General features: G+C 45.8%; 1 protein-coding gene across 1 annotated transcript in view; it reads right to left on the bottom strand.

Moving 5' to 3' along the window:
* The window catches only part of LOC137415053 (thyroid hormone receptor beta-A-like), a 53095-nt gene extending 38677 nt beyond the window's left edge, over positions 1-14418 (bottom strand). The window contains exons 1-2 of the mRNA XM_068100611.2: positions 14184-14418; positions 10646-10759 (exon numbers count right to left, since the gene is read on the bottom strand). The gene's annotated coding sequence lies outside the window, so the exon portion shown is untranslated. The remainder of the gene's footprint in view (positions 1-10645; positions 10760-14183) is intronic.
* Between the last annotated feature and the right edge of the window lie 5044 nt (positions 14419-19462).

Here is a 19462-nt window from a genome sequence, read left to right as displayed (position 1 = left end):
GAAAAACTAAATGGCCTATTTTACTCCTGGGGATCCCAGGATTACCCACCCAAAATATCGTTGTGATTGGTTCAGCAGTTTTTGCGGTACCTTCGAACGGACAGACAGACAGACGGACGGACATTTGGTGAATTATAGTAAGACGAAAGTGAATGAAATATCCACCAAAAGTGTTGCTGTTCCGATTTAAAACTATCAATGGGCTTAAATGAGCTAACAGGAAGGCCTAGAGGTACACACTCGACTCAATGCTGCCTAGCCTGGGTTTGAATCCTGATCCAGCTCTGAACTATTCACAGGCATGGTGATTCCTGTGAAGAGTAGGCGAGCTATCACCGGCATCATGAACAAATCTCACAAATACCTGCCCTAACCTTAGTCAAAGTCAGCCCAGGTCAGCCGCTTCATCCAACAATTGGGCCATGCTTCCCCCAGCCAAGCCCACAAGAATGTGGGAATAATTGTGCCCATTAAACAAGATTAATTGGCTTACACATTTCCTCCATTTGCTCTCAATTGCTCATCATTGTACAACAATTATTATACTGAGACATAAAAATGACGAAGTGAAATGTTACAAATCCATAAAATTTCGAACATTTATCTTCCTGCCATTGAAGAAGTCTTCAATGGAATGACATATTCGTTGGACTGGAGAAGAAGTTGGGAGGCTACAAGAGTAAATAAATGTTAGGATGGTGTGGAACATGCGGCCATTGTGTGAAACATGCAGTCGGAGGAAAGAGGCCATTTTTGCATTCGTAGTATCAAGATGACCCTGATGCTCTGGAGTCTAGAATACTTCTGGCCTTACCTCCCTGTCGCTGTTCTGCGAGTGGAGTATTAACGTCCGTGTGACTCCATAAACATAGAGCTCCTCGTCGTTAACTTGAATTTCCTCCTAAACATTCGGCCTAACGGTCTCTTCCTTTGTGGTGATCTTAAATGTCACCAGGCGAGCTGGCCGGTAGTTGATCCAAAGGCGACCAGCCACTACGTCAGCAGCCAAGGTCAATCTGTCATTGTTTCACCCAGAAATGTAGAAATCTGCACATAGCAATATCAAAATGTCCATCAACTACCTCCTCATCTTCCACTTCATTTGTCTCCTCCACAATTAATTGCTTCAACCTAATGGTGAAATAGGTATGTAAACGACCGTGGAAAAAGGTGAAGCGATGTTTTGGCACGAGCTCCTCTTCAAAACATAAGAGGTTTCTCTTGCTTTGAAGAAAGGGCTCACGCCCAAAACATCGCTTCATCTTCTTTCCCAAGGTGGTTACTCGTTGCCGTTATTTTTCCACCGATGTAGATCGAATAGTATGAAAAAAATGAAAAAAAGAACCCATTTATCACTCCTAAGAAGGTTGCCAGAATTATTCGTACTTTAGATGCTTCAAAAGCAACTGGTCCTGATGAAATCCCTGTGATTGTATTGAAGATGTTTGGTCCCGAACTGTCACCGATTCTTCAAAAGCTATTCAACCTGTACCTGTCTGCTTCAGTGTTTCCTTCATCATGGAAAGTGGCTTCTGTAGTCCCTGTTTTCAAGGGTGCCGGTGAGCATTCCGAACCAAGTGACTATCGCTCCATCAGCCTGCTTCCTGTAATAAGTAAGGTATTTGAATGCTTCATCAATGAAAAACTTCTCAGCCATCTGGAGGACAATGAACTTCTCACTGACTGCCAGTATGGCCTTCACTATTCTTGCTCTACTGGTGATCTGCTATCCTTAATTATGAATCATATCAACAGGACATTTGAGCTCAAGAGTGAAGCTCAATTATTTGCTTGGGATATCTGGATATGCTCCACAAGCTTCAGTCACATGGTTTATCTGGAGTGATGCATGCAATCATCTCAGCTTTCCTTACAAATCGCAAGATTAAGGTGAAACTTGAGGGCCAATCTTCTTCTACTTGCTCCATCAATTCTTGTGTTCCACAGGGTTCTGTCCTTGGTCCCACATTGTTCCTTGTTTATATCAATGATCTTCCTGATAATGTTCTGTCTCAGCTAGCCGTGTATGCTGATGATTCCTGACTCTACTGTACATCTGCCGATTCACTCAACGCCACTCGTAATGAGGTTGGAGTTTCTCTGGACAATGATTTGGAGAATGTGTGGAAGTGGGGGTACGACTGGATGGTAGCCTACAATGCAAAGAAAAAAAACAAGAAAAGAGCAATCAGAGATTTCAAACCCTCACCAGGATATATTTTCAGTGGTTTTAAGGCTTTTGTGTTAGAACAAATATGGCGGCTGAACCACGTAATCGATGACATCACCATTATTTTTTTCCTCCACTAATTTATTCTTAGATTATGCTCAAGAAATTTCATCTTGATCGGATGATGTTTTGTACTTGTCGAATTATGACGTCATAATGGAGGCACCTATGACACCATCATTTACATATTTTATTTCCGATGGAGAGTTCTTTACAATGAGCCATGTCTCAATTTTTTCTATTCAGCGCTTTCGGAGATATAGACCTGCAAAGTTTTTCAGTTTTTCCAAGATGGCGGCCGAACCACGTGACCGATGACGTCATCATTATTTGTTTTCTAAACTAATTTATTCCTAGATTATGCTCAAGAAATTTAATCTTGATCGGATGAAGTTTTGTACTTGTCGAATTATGATGTCATAATGGAGGGACCTATGACATCATCATTAACATATTTTATTTCCCATGGAGAGTTATTTACAATGAGCCATGTCTCAATTTTTTCTATTCAGCACTTTTGGAGATATAGAGGTGCAAAGTTTTTCGGTTTTTCCCAAGATGGCGGCCGAACCACGTCGTGACCGATGACGTCATCATTAAAAAAAAATTCTCCACCAGTTTATGCAGACATGGCACTCAAGAAATTTCATCTTGATTGGATGAAGTTTTGTACTTGTCGAATTGTCGAATTATGACGTCATAATGGAGGCCTTGGGCAGAGAGTTAAAAATTGGGCAGTCTATTCCAGGGCAAGACAAATATGTGTGTAAAGTTTGGCGATTCTACGTGCAACGGTGTAGACGTAGTGCTGTGACCAAACAGACAGACAGACAAACCAACCGATCAACATACTTGCCGGAATCTTTTCCGGCAAGTAACAAACAAACTCAAATGCAATGCCCTCTCCTCAGGCGAGGGTAACAAGAATGGCACTCAGTAGAGCGCATACCTCCGCTTGGTTGGTCATATCACTCAATGGTGAAGAATCACTAAAATTCTACCAGCCGGATCCGGATCAGGATCTTCACCAAAATGGAATCGATTCTTCCTCGTCATACACACAACCTGTCCAACAACTTTCGTCCAAATCCATCCACAACTTTTTGAGATATCCTGCTCCTGCTATGTATCATTTTTGGCCCTATCTCCCAATAGTGAAGAATCACTTTAAAATTCTAGTAGCCGGATCCGAATCCGGATCTTCACCAAAATCTAATCATTTCGTCCTTGTCACATACGCTACATCTCTGCCAAACTTCGTCTGAATCTGTCCACAACTCTGAGATATTTTGATCACAGACAAACAGACAGACAGACAGACAGGGGTGAAAACATAACCTGCATCCACCTTTGGTGTCAGAGGTAATAAACTGTTGTCCATATCTCGTTCTAGAAACAGGTCTTTCCCTTGTGTGCACATGGGATCTTCAACCTTAACTGAATCATCGGAGCTTTGGCTTCTTGGTCTGGACATGTCTTCTAATCCCCGTTGAGATAAGTACATTTCTGGAATTGCTCAGAGTGCCTCTTAGCGAGTTGGTTGTCTTTATCGAGCGCAGAGGTATTTACCTGCTGAGGCTGTTTTATACCTGTATAAGGCAACTATACGTCCCCTCATAGATTACTTTTGTCACATTTGGGCTGGAGCACCGACCTGCCACTTACCTTTACTTGATAGGCTCCAGAAACGCATAGTCAACCTGGTTGGTGTGGAGATGTGTTCAACTCTTCAACCACTCTCTCACCGTAGGTCGATTGCCACTCTTGGTTTGTTCTACACGTATTTTCATGGTAAATGTTCTGTTGGACTTTCTAACTTGGTTCCTCCCATACGAGTGTTTGGACGCCAGACTCGGTTTGCCATCCCCGCTCACCCATACACTATAGCTGACCCAAGATGCAGAACGAAAGGCTGTGCAGATAGTTTTATCGCTGTGCTGTCTCGCTCTGGAATTCACTACCTGTAACATGCTTCCCACTATCCTATGATCTGGTGTTGTCTGCACCATTAGGAGGGATATTTATCCTGTATACAAGTTTGTGTGTTTGTCCTTTCATCCCTCGCTGTGTTTGTAGACCTACAGATCCGTTCCGTTATTTAAAGTGTCGTCTCTCCCCTTCCCATATTGGTGCAATAAACCATTTATTTTCCCTTTTGCCTTCCCACGTGAGAAAGATTGGAGATTTATTCCCCATTTCATTGGCCCCACCTGTGATGGAGTGGAAAAAAAATACTTCCTGCTTTTAACATTGATAACTCGTGCTTTTCACAAAGAAACCCATTTCCCTCATTGAACCTCATGTAGTTATCATGCCCATCTCACAGCCCACGGACAACTCTAAATTAAAGATTTGGACATTCTTGGCATTTCCTGGTAGGCATAGGCCATACTTGGCATTTCCTGGTAGGCATAGGCCATACTTGGCATTTCCTAGTGGGCATAGGCCATATTTGGACATCCTTGGCATTTCCTAGTGGGCATAGGCCATACTTTTCTCACTGAAGACGAGTCAGTGTTATCTCATCCTCTCGGTTGATCTTGCACCTCTCACCCTCTTTCAGCCACCCTCCCCATAGCAGGCCGTTGTTATTCATTCACCAACGCACTCCTTGTGAACATCCACAAGTTGAAAAACCTTCTGCTCACCTTTACTCCTTTTCCTCTGGCTCATGGAATTCCTTATTTGCACCTGTGCAATAATGTCGTTCTCCCAAGTAAATTAAGGTGGTGACTAACATCTCTGTACATGTTGATCCCATACAAACCTATGATCTACCTTACTTTATCCCCGTGTCCAATAAACACCTGTTCCTTAGCACAATATCATCAGTAAGGTAATGCCCCAAACTCTCTCATTTAGCTTTCCCACGAGCCACGATATCTACATACAATTCTCTGAAAGTGTAAACCGAAAGAACAAATGAATGAATGAAGAATGAATGAACCTGTTAGTCAGGGGTAAGCAAAGGCCGTCACATGTTTGTGCTTAAGAGATGCGATGCTGCTTTGTATAATGACAGACTAACGTCATTCGTCCATTGACACACCTGAGTACAAACTAACCACTCTAAGCGGATTAGGATCAAACAAACAACGAGAAATTCCCCAAAAAATACATTTTTGGAGTTAATGCCGAGCTGCTCACATCGATTTGTTGTGACTTCTCAGACTACATGACGTTGTTGAGAATTGCGAAAATTGTTTAACATATTCCACGTTTAATGGAATAGAATGCCATAACTTCCTTGGTGTGCCTCAATCAAGCATCCTGGTTTAGGTGCAGTACTGTCCGATGTTGAGGAATAGTCCTTCGTGTGGACGAAGGAGAAGAAGACGAAAAGTGTGAACCTCCATCGAGCAAGATCCTTGGCCCTGAGTGTGCGGTGTCTGGCGCAGACACGTGAGCGTGACTCATGCGGCCGGCCACGTGAATGGCGAACAGGTGGCACGAGAAAGATGTGCGCCCGGTTTGATGGAAGCCCCGGACCGGAATCATACAGATTCCAATCTTAACCATTTTATTTTCGTCTGGAAAATCCCTTATTATGTCAAGACTCACACTGACAGTTTGATCTGACAAAGCCAAGAGATAAATGTCCCAGTAAGAGGTGACGCCAAATGTCGGGTTTTATAAAGAGCTATTTGGGGCCTGGCAGGGCGGCGATTAAGTATAAACGATACGAAGCAAATGTAGAACTTTAACACAACTACGAGGGCGGTTAAAGTGAAATGATACGAAGCTTTTGTGTGGTATTGCTCAGACGCTGTGCCGCAGTAAAGTTTCCATTTCCGAAAGTAATAGGATGACCTTTCACTCGTATGCTACACATGGTCTCGCATGGCATGTGCGTCGACTCCGGCAATGTTTGTGGGTGTGATCCCCAGAGTTTTTGGCACCAGGATTTGGATTAAAGTCCCGACTGTCACGATCTGGTATAAACTGTTCACCTATCTTTCTATAAATAGAACATCAGCGCTGAACTGTTTTTTTTTGTTGTTGTTTGTTTTTGTATACTGAATCGAGGCTCATGAAAGAGCTAACATTTATTTCACAAACAAAGCAAACAGAAACAAAATATATAAAAAGAGGGAGCGGAAGACAAGATGGGGAGAGAAGGGGAAGCACACAAACACAACATTTGAGAGCAGGGAGATGTGTGGAAGGGAGAGGGCTTGGGGGAGGGGGGGGGGGGTGGGAGAAGTATAAAACACAAGGACACCAAGAACTTCCAGGACAGAAGTTGGTATTTCAAAAAAGTAGATTTGGGGTGAAATTATCAGGGGTAGAAAAGATCAAGGTTTTGGATGGGGGGAAGATAAGACATGGTGGTCAACAGCTGTTTTAAAGACCGAAATTGATCGTTTGATTGGTCGAAATAAATGAAAATGACGAGGTGACAAGTCTACGCAGTGTGGAGTTTCATTTTGAACTTCCTAACCCAAGTATCCAGGTCCTATTAGGTCTGCTAGACTAGAGGTTCCTTTGTTCCCACCTTGCACTAAGTAAAGGTGAGCATAGAGTCTTGATTTTGGCATTTAACCATAAGAGGGTTGCAGGCAGATCTTGTGCAACCTGAAGGAATATTTGGGGGACAGAGCCCAGAGAGAGCTGGGGGGGGGGGGGGCAAGGCCAGAGAGGAGTCGGTAGAAGACGGAAAGACCACCAACCTGCCTGCGGCGAGTGAGTGAAAGGCCCTTGGAGTTAGCTTCATCGTGGGAGATCCCAATGATTCTGAACGCTTTGGTTTCAACAGCGTGAAGACGAGTTAGGTGTGAGGCAGGAGCACCAGCCCGGAGGGGAGAGCAGTATTCCAGTGAGCTGCGGATGAAAGCCTTGTATGTGGTGAGGAGCTCAGGTGTACCAAGGAAGGACTTCGCACGACGGAGGATGCCCAGTCGGCGACTGGCTTTGGAGGCCAGATTTGAAATGTGGTTTTCCCAGGAAAGATCATGGCAGATAGTGAGACCCAAAAGCTTGAGTGACAGAACTTCTTGGAGAGGATTATTCAGAAAGTAGATGGGAGGGTTGTCCAGTCGGTCTTTTCAGAGAGACATCGTAAGAATGTGAGATTTGTCAGGATTGAAAGACATGTTCCACTTGTTTGCCCAGTCTGTGATTTTGTCCAGGTCTGCAGAGAGGGAGGAGGCTGCAGACTTGTCAATCTGAGGGATGAGGAATGGAGCGACAGAGAGTAGAGTCATCAGCAAAGAGATAGAGAGGATTTTCAAGAGAGTCAGAGATCATTGATGAAGACCAGAAAAAGCACAGGGCCCAGAACACTGCCTTGGGGAACTCCAGCCTGAACAGGAAGAGGAGATGAGAGAAACCCATTCAGGGCCACACGTTGACTACGACTAGAGAGGAAGTCCGCCAGCCATGCATGGAGATTTCCATGGATACCAAAGGAGGAGAGTTTTTGTGAGCAGAGCGGGGAGCCAGACCGTATCGAAGGCACATTATATGTCAAGGGAGACAGCTCTAATTTCCTGTTTGGCATTGAAGACCTCCATCCATTGTTGAGAAAGCAGAAGCAGCATGTCCAGAGAAGAGTGACCAGGTCTGACACCAAATTGATGATCAGAGATCAAGCCATTGGAGAAGAGGAAAGATTTCATATCCGAAGCAATGATGGATTCCCTGACTTTGCTGATAATTGGGAGAAGGCTGATTGGTCTGTAGTTGCTCGGATCTGTTTTTGCACATTGTTTGTGCAAAGTGGTGATCTTGGCCGATTTCCAAGCAGATGGCAGATGAACTTGAGCAAAAGAGAGGGTGAAGAGAACAGAGAGAGAGAGTGAAAGAGCGGAAGAACAGGATTTTAGGACCCGTGAGCTGATGCCGTCAGGTCCAGTTGCAGAATCAGAGTCGAGGCTTGACAGAAACTTTTCCACCTTGTCAGGAGGAAAGGGCACAGAGTCCAGGAGCAGCTGGGTATGACTGGGTTCGGTGGGTACAAAGAGGGATGGGTTTGGGACACAAGATTTAGAGGCAAACACAGAGTTGAGGCATTCAGCTTTTTCACGTGTGGAGTCAGCCGTGTAGCCATTTGAGGTGAGAGAGGGGATGGAGGGCGAACAAACACCAGAAACAGATTTGACCAGATGCCACCAGGATTTGGAAGAGGGAGACAGATAAGAGAGTTCGGTCTTGAGAACGGAGAGATGTTGTTTCTTGGCTCTCCTGAGGGTGAACACACACTTGTTTCGGGCTTTGTAAAAGGAAATGAGATTTCCTTCCGTTGGATTTGCTTTCCAGGAGACGAAAGCAAGTTGTTGCTGGGCAACAGCCTCACGACAAGATTCCGTGTACCACGGACGGGAGGAAGGTTATGACAACTGAAGACAAGGTGGGATAAATCTGTGCATGAGAGAGAGCAATTTACTTTGGAAGAATTCCCAGGATGAGTGGATGTCAGAGGCGGTAGAGATGGGAGACCAGTCCAGATGATTGATGGCTGCTTGAAGACCGTGCCAGTTGGCCTGAGTGAAATGCCAGACTCGTCGACGCTGAGGAGGCTCTCTGAGAATGGTCAGAGAGATGCCCACTTTAACAAGCACATGATCAGATGAGCCGATTGGAGCAGAAGAAGAGCAGCAGACATTTTCAGGGAAGTTAGTCATAACCAAGTCCAGAAGAGAAGATGCTCCGTTGACTGAGATCCGGGTCGGGAAATTGACAGATTGTGTCAGTCTCAGTGAGTCGCAGAAGTCCTTTGCTGAAGAGCCATGGCTGGTGAGATAGGTACCCACACCCAGCCAACTGGCATGGTGACAATTGAAATTGTTTGGAATTGAAATTCAATTGCAGACAATTGAAATTGTTCTTTCTAACCCTAACTTAACTGTTACAAGTCTGCAATACATTTCAGGAAATTTAACCCATTAACCATCAGTGGTTATCAGTCCCCTACCGATTTCACTGGAGGGGACTATAGGTTTGCTCTCTGTCTGTCCTTCCGTCCCACCTGTGGGTTTTCAGATGTTTCCCCATACCCTTTAACATACTCAACTGAAACTTTGTATCTGGCTTTATTATGATAAGTTACAGAACCAGTTCGAGTTTCAGGGCGTTTCGTCAATTTATGCCCTTGATTAGTTATGCCATTTTTGGACTTGAAGAATATCACATCGGAAGGAGACATGTACAGTATTGCAAGGGAATTCTCGCTCTTGGCATTTTGGTTGTGTGCACTTCGGTGCAACTCGAGACACTTCTGCACGAGAAACATCCACCGATCAATGAGCATCCCCTCCGTGCCATGTTTCGAGATGATAGGTTATATATATATATATATATATATATATATATATATATATATATATATATATATACACACACCATGAGCTGCTAGCGAAGGCACAACTTTGAAAAGAACAACCCTCATACAACATCTCAACTTATAACTCACAACAGGCCTGGCAGGATGGCCTAAACTAGAAGTTATTTCTGAGATCAGATCCAAGATGGCCAACTTGCAGCCATTCTGTTACTTAAACATGTGTCCAACAATTTATTAGACATGCATGGTCCGATTTCGTTCAAACTTGGCACAAGCACAGCACATGTCAGCATACACGCGCGTTATTTTGCGATTGATCAAAATGGCCGACTGGTAGACTGGCGGCCATTTTAGTTGTAAAAAAAACCGATATTGAACACGCCCTAAACCTTTTCTCGGACATGCATTTACTGATCTTGTTCGAACTTGGCACACAGATAATGACTCGCCTCTGAGCCTGATAGCCTGGGATAGAATCTCGGCCCAGCTAAAAACTGTAATCCTGGTGTTTTACAGGCAGGGCAAAGCATCAATGTGTACACCGTGTGTTAAACTCGGCGTCCCATCTGCCAGAATTAGTTGGTGGATGTCAAAGATTCCATAGTGCCCTTCGCGAAGAGTAGGCGAGTTATCTCTGGCACCCTGAATAAATAAATAAAATTCTGTCCTAACCTCCAGGCGGCACTGCATCAGTGGCACAGCCACACCCTCGACCAATGATACCACTTGCAGCCTCGTGCTGCGGAGGAACGAAGAAGAATAAAGCTTAAGTGTCAGATAGTCATCCACCCCATCTTCCCTCGACCAAGTCAACAAAATACAGGAGTACATGTAATGCTACACATCAGCAAACAGACACCTTTGATACGCTGCAACACGAGTCACAAACAATACAATAATTTTACCACAATTCAACACCCCCCCCCCCCCCCCCCAATCTTCTAAACATATTTATAGAGGTTTATGGGTTCACAGAGTGCAGAGAAGGGTTTTTTTTGATCCATCGTCGCTCCTCATGAGCATGTGATGACGCCATGTGTTAATGTGACCACCAAGAATTTGCTCTGAAAACACGAGGCCAATTACGGACATGCAGAGGCATTGGACAGAGACCGCGATGGGCGGTAACTCACCATCCTCGGCCGATCCGGTGCCTGGGAGGAGCTTTGCTGCTCTTTCCCCACAGCCACGCGTCTCGCCCACCGTCCTCGCATGCCCTTCGACAGAATCAACGCATGGCATCGGGCCTGCAATGGCATAAAACAAAGAAGATCCAGCAATTACCTTGTACCCGGGAGACTGGAATAAACATGTTTAGTATGTAAGGGTCTTTGATCATTGTGGATCCTTCAGAGACTGTTGGAAAACTGGGAAACATGACAGATGAGGAGGATTTAAACTCCCCAGGTATTCGTTCCATTGGGACATATATGGGCCGGATCTGGAAGCCTTAATCTACTCATAAAAGTTTAAACTCCATTACAAGCTTTAAGCATCGTAGAAAACGTAAAACGTGGATGTTCAAAAGAATCTGGGCCATCTTGTTTTACAGTTCCCATCTGAAACCTTGGCTTTCGACCCAGGTCCAAGATGGATTTCTCCATATTCGACGAATGTCCTTGCAATTCATAGAAAAGTACCCCGATGTCTACCGATGTTGATATCCTGCATGTGGTGTAGGCAGAAGCTCCATTACGAGTCTCCGATGAATGAAAAATAAATAAACAAATAAAAACAAGGCCTTTTAGGAACTACGGTTCACGTAAATGATGTCTTTGAACCATTTAACCCACGAAAGGTGTGTTCAGGTGATTAAACGAAAATAAGAAAAAAAACAACTAAAAGTTTTAAAAAATTCATTGTTAAAACTGGCAACGAACTGAACCGTGGATCCATAGCAACCATACATCGTCCGTGGATCCATAGCAACCATACATCGTCCGTGGATCCATAACAACCATACATCGTCCGTGGATCCATAGCAACCATACATCGTCTGTGGATCCATAGCAACCATACATCGTCCGTGGATCCATAGCAGCCATACATCGTCCGTGGATCCATAGCGACCATACATCGTCCGTGGATCCATAACAACCATACATCGTCCGTGGATCCATAGCAACCATACATCGTCCGTGGATCCATAGCAACCATACATCGTCTGTGGATCCATAGCAACCATACATCGTCCGTGGATGCATAGCAGCCATACATCGTCCGTGGATCCATAGCAACCATACATCGTCCGTGGTTCCATAGCAACCATACATCGTCCGTGGATCCATAGCAACCATACATCGTCCGTGGATCCATAGCAACCATACATCGTCTGTGGATCCATAGCAACCATACATCGTCCGTGGATCCATAGCAGCCATACATCGTCCGTGGATCCATAGCAACCATACATCGTCCGTGGATCCCTAGCAACCATACATCGTCCGTGGATCCATAGCAACCATACATCGTCCGTGGATCCATAGCAACCATACATCGTCCGTGGATCCATAGCAACCATACATCGTCCGTGGTTCCATAGCAACCATACATCGTCCGTGGATCCATAGCAACCATACATCGTCCGTGGATCCATAGCAACCATACATCGTCCGTGGATCCATAGCAACCATACATCGTCCGTGGATCCATAGCAACCATACATCGTCCGTGGATCCATAGCAACCATACATCGTCCGTGGATCCATAGCAACCATACATCGTCTCATCGCTTTGTTTTACAAACAAATGGCTGTTTATCGCCTACAACGTGCATTTATCTCCTGTAGTACGAACACAAACAACCATTTTGATGTATCGTGTACGATTGGGAAACGACTGCATTGCGAGGCCATAAAATAACTCTTTCGCAAAAGTGAGAAATAGGGTTAGGAAAGTCGAGGGGAGTTCACATAAATCGCACCAGGCCTCTGGACGCATTCATCGCCATTCCTCCTCGGAATGAAATGGATTCCTCGACCATCGCTCGAACACAACACGTAGTCCTGAATTCATTTCAGACAAAGGAATGTTTTAGTCCTTTGGCGATGATGTAAATAGAGTTATCGGACAAACGAACTTTATTTTACAATCTCATGGCAACGCAATGCCATATTACAGGCTTGGCAACAAAAAGGGCCGTAAAAGGCGACTGGCCATAAAATTTGAAATACCCTTCTGTCTGCAATGTCCTCGAGGTTAATAAGCGAAGAAATGTAGGCCACAAACCCATGGCGTAACGTTTACATCATGGGTTTAACAAAGATGGCCATCACGGGACGACACTTGGGTCTTAACCTGTCGGTCACTGGCGGAGCTGGAGAATGGGGGCCGACAAAACGAGGTTAGATCAGGTGTTGCAAGGTCGGCATGGACCCACCCTGGGTTTTTGGATGGGGGCCATTTTAATTGGTCGGACACGGCTCACCGGATGTAGTCCACCGGTCAGGGTCATGCACGAGCACTGCGTCATCATCACTGTACTCGTGCCCCAGTACAGTGTCATCATCACTGTACTCGTGCCCCAGTACAGTGCGTCATCATCACTGTACTCGTGCCCCGGTACAGTGTGTCACCATCACTGTACTCAAGCACGTGCTTTTTGGATCTCACGTGGAATCAGAGGTCTTTGGGGAATCTTCATGCGAGATCATCTCGTTGTGATGGATTTTAACTCAAGGTTTCTCATGACGAAGATTTTTCAAATAACTTATTCACTTTTTTGTTGATAAATCGTTCCATCATGGTTTGATTTATTTAATTATTTATTTTTACTGGTGAATCTCTTCCCTGTCGTCGGTACTTGTGTGGTCCAGCTGCTTCCATGAACCCCCTTGTCCCCCGCAACCTGCAAGTGCGTACAGAGTCAACAGCCATTGTTGGGACTGTGCGGAGGAGAATCGAGGATACCGGCACACAACGACCTGTCGCACCTGGAATTGGTCGATTAAAACCTACACAACGACCTGTCGCACCTGGAATTGGTCGATTAAAACCTACACAAGGACCTGTCGCACCTGGAATTGGTCGATTAAAACCTACACAACGACCTGTCGCACCTGGAATTGGTCGATTAAAACCTACACAACGACCTGTCGCACCTGGAATTGGTCGATTAAAACCTACACAACGACCTGTCGCACCTGGAATTGGTCGATTAAAACCTACACAACGACCTGTCGCACCTGGAATTGGTCGATTAAAACCTACACAACGACCTGTCGCACCTGGAATTGGTCGATTAAAACCTACACAACGACCTGTCGCACCTGGAATTGGTCGAATAAAACCTTAAGTTTGTGTTGCCGATAAATTGGTGATTCCTGATTACTAATTGAGTCCACGAGTCCCATGACACGAACTCTGTTTTCCATCAACAATTCACCTTCAGGAGCAGAACACGCACGCAATCAATGACGTCATTTACAATATAAACTTACATTAAAAAAAAAAAAAAGAGGATATCGAATATAACAATTGTCATTGTGTACAATATGTTACCTTTATACACACACACCTTCACACGAGCGGTTTAAAATAAATAAATAAATTTTCCCGTTCACGCAATAAAGAAACCCCAGCAGGTAAAACAAAAGCATTTGTTAAAGTCTCGATTGTGATAATGACGTCACAAACATTGATTTACATGGAAATTAAACTCACGAAGCTTACAGGTCGAGAGAGTCCGTGGAAGTGGCGTCAACAGGGACAATGACGTCACAGTTATAAGCACATCGTTGGCAATCAGAATTCACCTTCACTCGGGATATTAACCGGTAGGACCGTGGCACGGCACAGGTGTAAACTTTTACACCTCCACTGTACCTGTCTATGTCCAGGTACAATTTTATACCGTCGTCCAAACAAGCCGCACACCTGGTGAAAACTTTCTGAAACTTACCGTCTTGGGTAAAACGTGGGCGGGGCCTCGGCTCCAAAGCCGCGCCCTCAAGAGGTGACGTCACGCCGTTACGAACAACATTGGGTAATAACGAGGATCAACGAACGACCTGTAATAAGCCATCGATTACTTCTTCTTCCTCTTCTTTACCTTCAGTCCAAGATGTTTTTAAATTATATTCACGGACCGTTTACAGGTGCCCGATGACGTCAATTTTGCATATTCTTCACCTTTTTCTTATTTTCATTTTGTGAAGATTGGATTGTCGAGTCTACCTGATGACACCTTGATGGACGGTGTTTATCATACTTATTACTGTTTTGTGAAATTACAGCATGATTCCATGAAGTGAGAAATAGTTTAAAGGATTGTTTGGGTTTGTTTTGTGACGACGTCCCAACTTGTTAACAATCAATAAAACATTACACAAAACTCCGTTTATAAATAACAATCGTTAATTATCAAGCACAGGTATGATGGTCATGTGACTAGAGGCACGTAACACCTGGCATGGATTTATCGATGACGTCACCACGACATATTTAAAAAAAAATTTTTTTTTTTTTTTTGTATACAGAATCGAGGCTCGTGAAAGAGCTAACATTTATCAAACAAACAAGTAAACAAAGTATATAAAAATGGGAGCGGTCGACAAGATGGGGAGAGAAGGGGAGGAAGCACACAAACACAACATTTGAGGGCAGGGACATCGGGAGATGTGTGGGAGGTAGAGCGCTTGGGGGGAGGCAGGATAGGTATAAAACGCAAGGACACCAAAGACTTCCAGGAAAGAAGACAAAAGTCACTTTCAAAAGTCACAAAGTCACAAAGTCACAAAAGAAGACCAAAGAAGGCAAAAGTCACAAATTCAGAATCATTGGAATCTCCCGCGATGAAGCTAACTCCAAGGGCCTCTCACTCACTCACCGCAGGCAGGTTGGTGGTCTTTCCGTCTTCTACCGACTCCTCTCCGGCCTTGCTCCCCCAGCTCTCTCTGGGCTGTGTCCCGCAAATATTCCTACAGGTCGCACAAGATCTGCCTGCAACCCTCTTATGGTCAAACTGCCAGAATCAAGACTCTCTGCTCACCTTCACTCCTTCATTCCTCTTTTCTCCCGCCTCTGGAACAAACTCCCTCACTCTCTTCAATCCCACTCCACCCTCCAAGTCTTTAAAACAGCTGTTCACCACCATCTCTTATCCTCCCACATCCAAAACCTTGATCTTTTCTACCCCCGCTAATTTCACCCCAATTCCCCTTTTTGAAATACCAACTTCTGTCCTGGAAGTCCTTGGTGTCCTTGTGCTTTATACTTCTCCCGCCCCCCCCCCCTCTTCCCATGCCTCCTCCCCCCGGGCCCTCTCCCTTCCACACATCTCCCTGCTCTCGGATGTTGTGTTTGTGTGCTTCCCCTTTTCTCCCCATCTTGTCTTCCGCTCCCTCTTTTTGTGTATTTTGTTTGTCTGGTCGATTTGTTTGTGAAGTAAATGTTAGCTCTTTCACGAGCCTCGATTCAGTATACAAAAAACAAAAAAAAAACAAAAAAAAAAACAACCTCAAAAAAGTGGATTTTGGGTGAAATTAGCGGGGGTAGAAAAGATCAAGATTTTGGATTGGGGAAGATAAGAGATGGTGGTGAACAGCCGTTTTAAAGACCTGGAGGGAGGAGTGGGATAGAAGAGAGTGAGGGAGTTTGTTCCAGAGGCGGGAGAAAAGAGGAATGAAGGAGTGAAGGTGAGCAGAGAGTCTTGATTTTGGCAGTTTAACCATAAGAGGGTTGCAGGCAGATCTTGTGCGACCTGCAGGAATATTTGGGGGACAGAGCCCAGAGAGAGCTGGGGGAGCAAGGCCGGAGAGGAGTCGGTAGAAGACGGAAAGACCACCAACCTGCCTGCGGTGAGTAAGTGAAAGGCCCTCGGAGATAGCGTCATCCCGGGAGATTCCAATGATTCTGAACGCTTTGGTTTCAACAGCGTGAAGACGAGCTAGGTGTGAGGCAGGAGCACCAGCCCAGAGGGGAGAGCAGTATTCCATTGAGCTGCGGATGAAAGCCTTGTATGTGGTGAGGAGCTCAGGTGTGCCAAGGAAGGACTTCGCACGACGGAGGATGCCCAGTCGGCGACTGGCTTTGGAGGCCAGCTTGGAAATGTGGTTTTCCCAGGAAAGATCATGGTAGATAGTGAGACCCAAAAGCTTGAGTGACAGAACTTCTTGGAGAGGATTATTCAGAAAGTAGATGGGAGGGTTGTCCAGTCGGTCTTTTCGGAGAGACATCGTAAGAGTGTGAGATTTGTCAGGATTGAAAGACATGTTCCACTTGTTTGACCAGTCTGTGATTTTGTCCAGGTCTGCAGAGAGTGAGGAGGCTGCAGACTGCCGATCTGAGGGATGAGGAATGGAGCGGCAGAGAGTGGAGTCATCAGCAAAGAGATAAAGAGGATTTTCAAGAGAGTCAGAGAGATCATTGATGAAGACCAGAAAAAGCACAGGGCCCAGAACACTGCCTTGGGGAACTCCAGCCTGAACAGGAAGAGGAGATGAGAGAAACCCATTCAGGGCCACACGTTGACTACGACGAGAGAGGAAGTCCGCCAGCCATGCGTGGAGATTTCCATGGATACCAAAGGAGGAGAGTTTGGTGTGCAGAGCGGGGTGCCAGACCATATCGAAGGCACGTGATATGTCGAGGGAGACAGCTCTAATTTCCTGTTTGGCATTGAGGACCTCCATCCATTGTTGAGACAGCAGAAGCAGCATGTCCAGAGTAGAGTGACCTGGTCTGAAACCAAATTGATGATCAGAGATCAAGCCATTGGAGAAGAGGAAAGATTTCATATCCAAAGCAATGATGGTTTCCATGACTTTGCTGATAATTGGGAGAAGGCTGATTGGTCTGTAGTTGCTAGGATCTGTTTTTGCACCTTTTTTTGTGCAAAGCGGTGATGTTGGCTGATTTCCAAGCAGATGGCAGTTGACCTTGAGCAAAAGAGAGGGTGAAGAGAACAGAGAGAGGGAGTGAAAGAGCGGAAGAACAGGATTTTAGGACCCGTGGGCTGATGCCGTCAGGTCCAGTTGCAGAATCAGAGTCGAGGGTTGACAGAAACTTTTCCACCTTGTCAGGAGGAAAGGACACGGAGTCCAGGAGCAGCTGGGTACGACTGGGTACGGTGGGTACAGAGAGGGATGGGTTTGGGACACAAGATTTAGAGGCAAACACAGAGTTGAGGCATTCAGCTTTTTCACGTGCGGAGTCAGCTGTGTAGCCGTTTGAGGTAAGGGAGGGGATGGAGGGGGAACAAACACCAGAAACAGATTTGACCAGATGCCAGCAGGATTTGGAAGAGGGAGACAGATAAGAGAGTTCGGTCTTGAGAATGGAGAGATATTGTTTCCTGGCTGTCCTGAGGGTGGACACACACTTGTTTCGGGCTTTGTGAAAGGAAATGAGATTTCTTTCCGTTGGATTTGCTTTCCAGGAGACGAAGGCAAGTTGTTTCTGGGCAACAGCCTCACCACAAGATTCCGTGTACCATGGATGGGAGGAAGGGTATGACAACTGAAGACGAGATGGGATAAATCTGTGCATGAGAGAGAGCAATTTACTTTTAAGAATTCCCAGGATGAGTTGATGTCAGAGGTGATAGAGATGGGAGACCAGTCCAGATGATTGATGGCTGCTTGAAGACCGTGCCAGTTGGCCTGAGTGAAATGCCAGACTCGTCGACGCTGAGGAGGCTCCCTGAGAATGGTCAGAGAGATGCCCACTTTAACAAGCACATGATCAGATGAGCCGATTGGAGCAGAAGAAGAGCAGCAGACATTTTCAGGGAAGTTAGTCATAACCAAGTCCAGAAGAGAAGATACTCCGTTGACTGAGATCCGGGTCGGGAAATTGACAGATTGTGTCAGTCCCAGTGAGTCACAGAAGTCCTTTGCTGAGGAGCCATGGCTGGTGAGAGAGTTACCCACACCCAGCCAACTGGCATGGTGACAATTGAAATCACCACATATGAGGAAGAGAGAGTTAGGATGAGTGGACAGAAGTTGGTCCATATTATCAGACAGCGAGATGTAGATGGAGTCATCACTGTTTAGTGGACGGTACAACACACATATGAAGAAGAGGTGGGAGCGAAAGGGAAGCCGTAGCCAGAGGTATTCCTGGGGGTGAGGTGGAGAGAGTACAGTGCAGGGCGAGTGAGGAAGAGAGTTTTTTTATAAAGATAGCAACCCCACCTCCAGGACGAGGCTCAGGTCTATCATACCGGAGGAGGGAGTAACCCGGGAGAGATACTAAGGATTCAGAGACATCATGAAGGAGGAAAGTTTCTGTTAAGCAGATCACGTCTGGTTTGACAGAAGCAACCTGTATGGAGAGATCAGTTGAGTTTGAACGAAGGCCCCGGATGTTTGAGGTCCATACCGTTAATGAAGAGGAAGGGGGAGCATCGGATACAGAACAGGGGGGAGGAGGGGTAGGGTAAGATGTGGAAGAGGTGGAAGAGGTAGGGAGAGCTGTTGAAGGTGTGTCAGAGATTTCAGAATAGCTCGGAGAAAGGGAAGGATGGGGCGGACAAAAGGTTTGATGGTGATTGGGTGACGCACAATGAGGTGTTATTTGAGGAGGGGGAAGAGCGACGCAGAAGGTTGGGGGAGATGGAGGTGAGAGTTGGAAGAGGGAAGAAGTGGGGAGGACGCTTTGAGGAGGGGGAGTGAGAGGGGGGAAATTGAGAAGAAATGAGGGTGGAGAGATTTGAAGGGGAGGGGTGAGGGGGGAGTTTAGGAGGGAAGGGACAAGGGGAGGGATTTGAAAGGGATGGGATATGGGGGAGATTTGGAGGGGAGGGGTGAGGAGGGAGTCAAGGAGGGGAGGTGCGAGGGGGAGTCTTGGAGGGGAGGGGTGTGGGGGGAGTTTAGGAGAAAAGGGGAAAGGGGGGAGATTTGAAAGGGATGGGTGATGGGGAGGATTAGAAGGGGAGTGGCAAGGGGGAAGATTTGGAGGGGAGGGGTGATGGGGAAGATTTGGATGGGAGGGTGAGGTTGGATTTT

Source organism: Myxine glutinosa, chromosome 12 (genome assembly GCF_964187855.1).
Source record: "Myxine glutinosa chromosome 12, kmMyxGlut1.1, whole genome shotgun sequence".
Classification (NCBI taxonomy): Eukaryota; Metazoa; Chordata; class Myxini; order Myxiniformes; family Myxinidae; genus Myxine; species Myxine glutinosa.
Note: the sequence above shows the minus strand (reverse complement) of the source record. Positions and strands in the feature narration are given on the sequence as shown.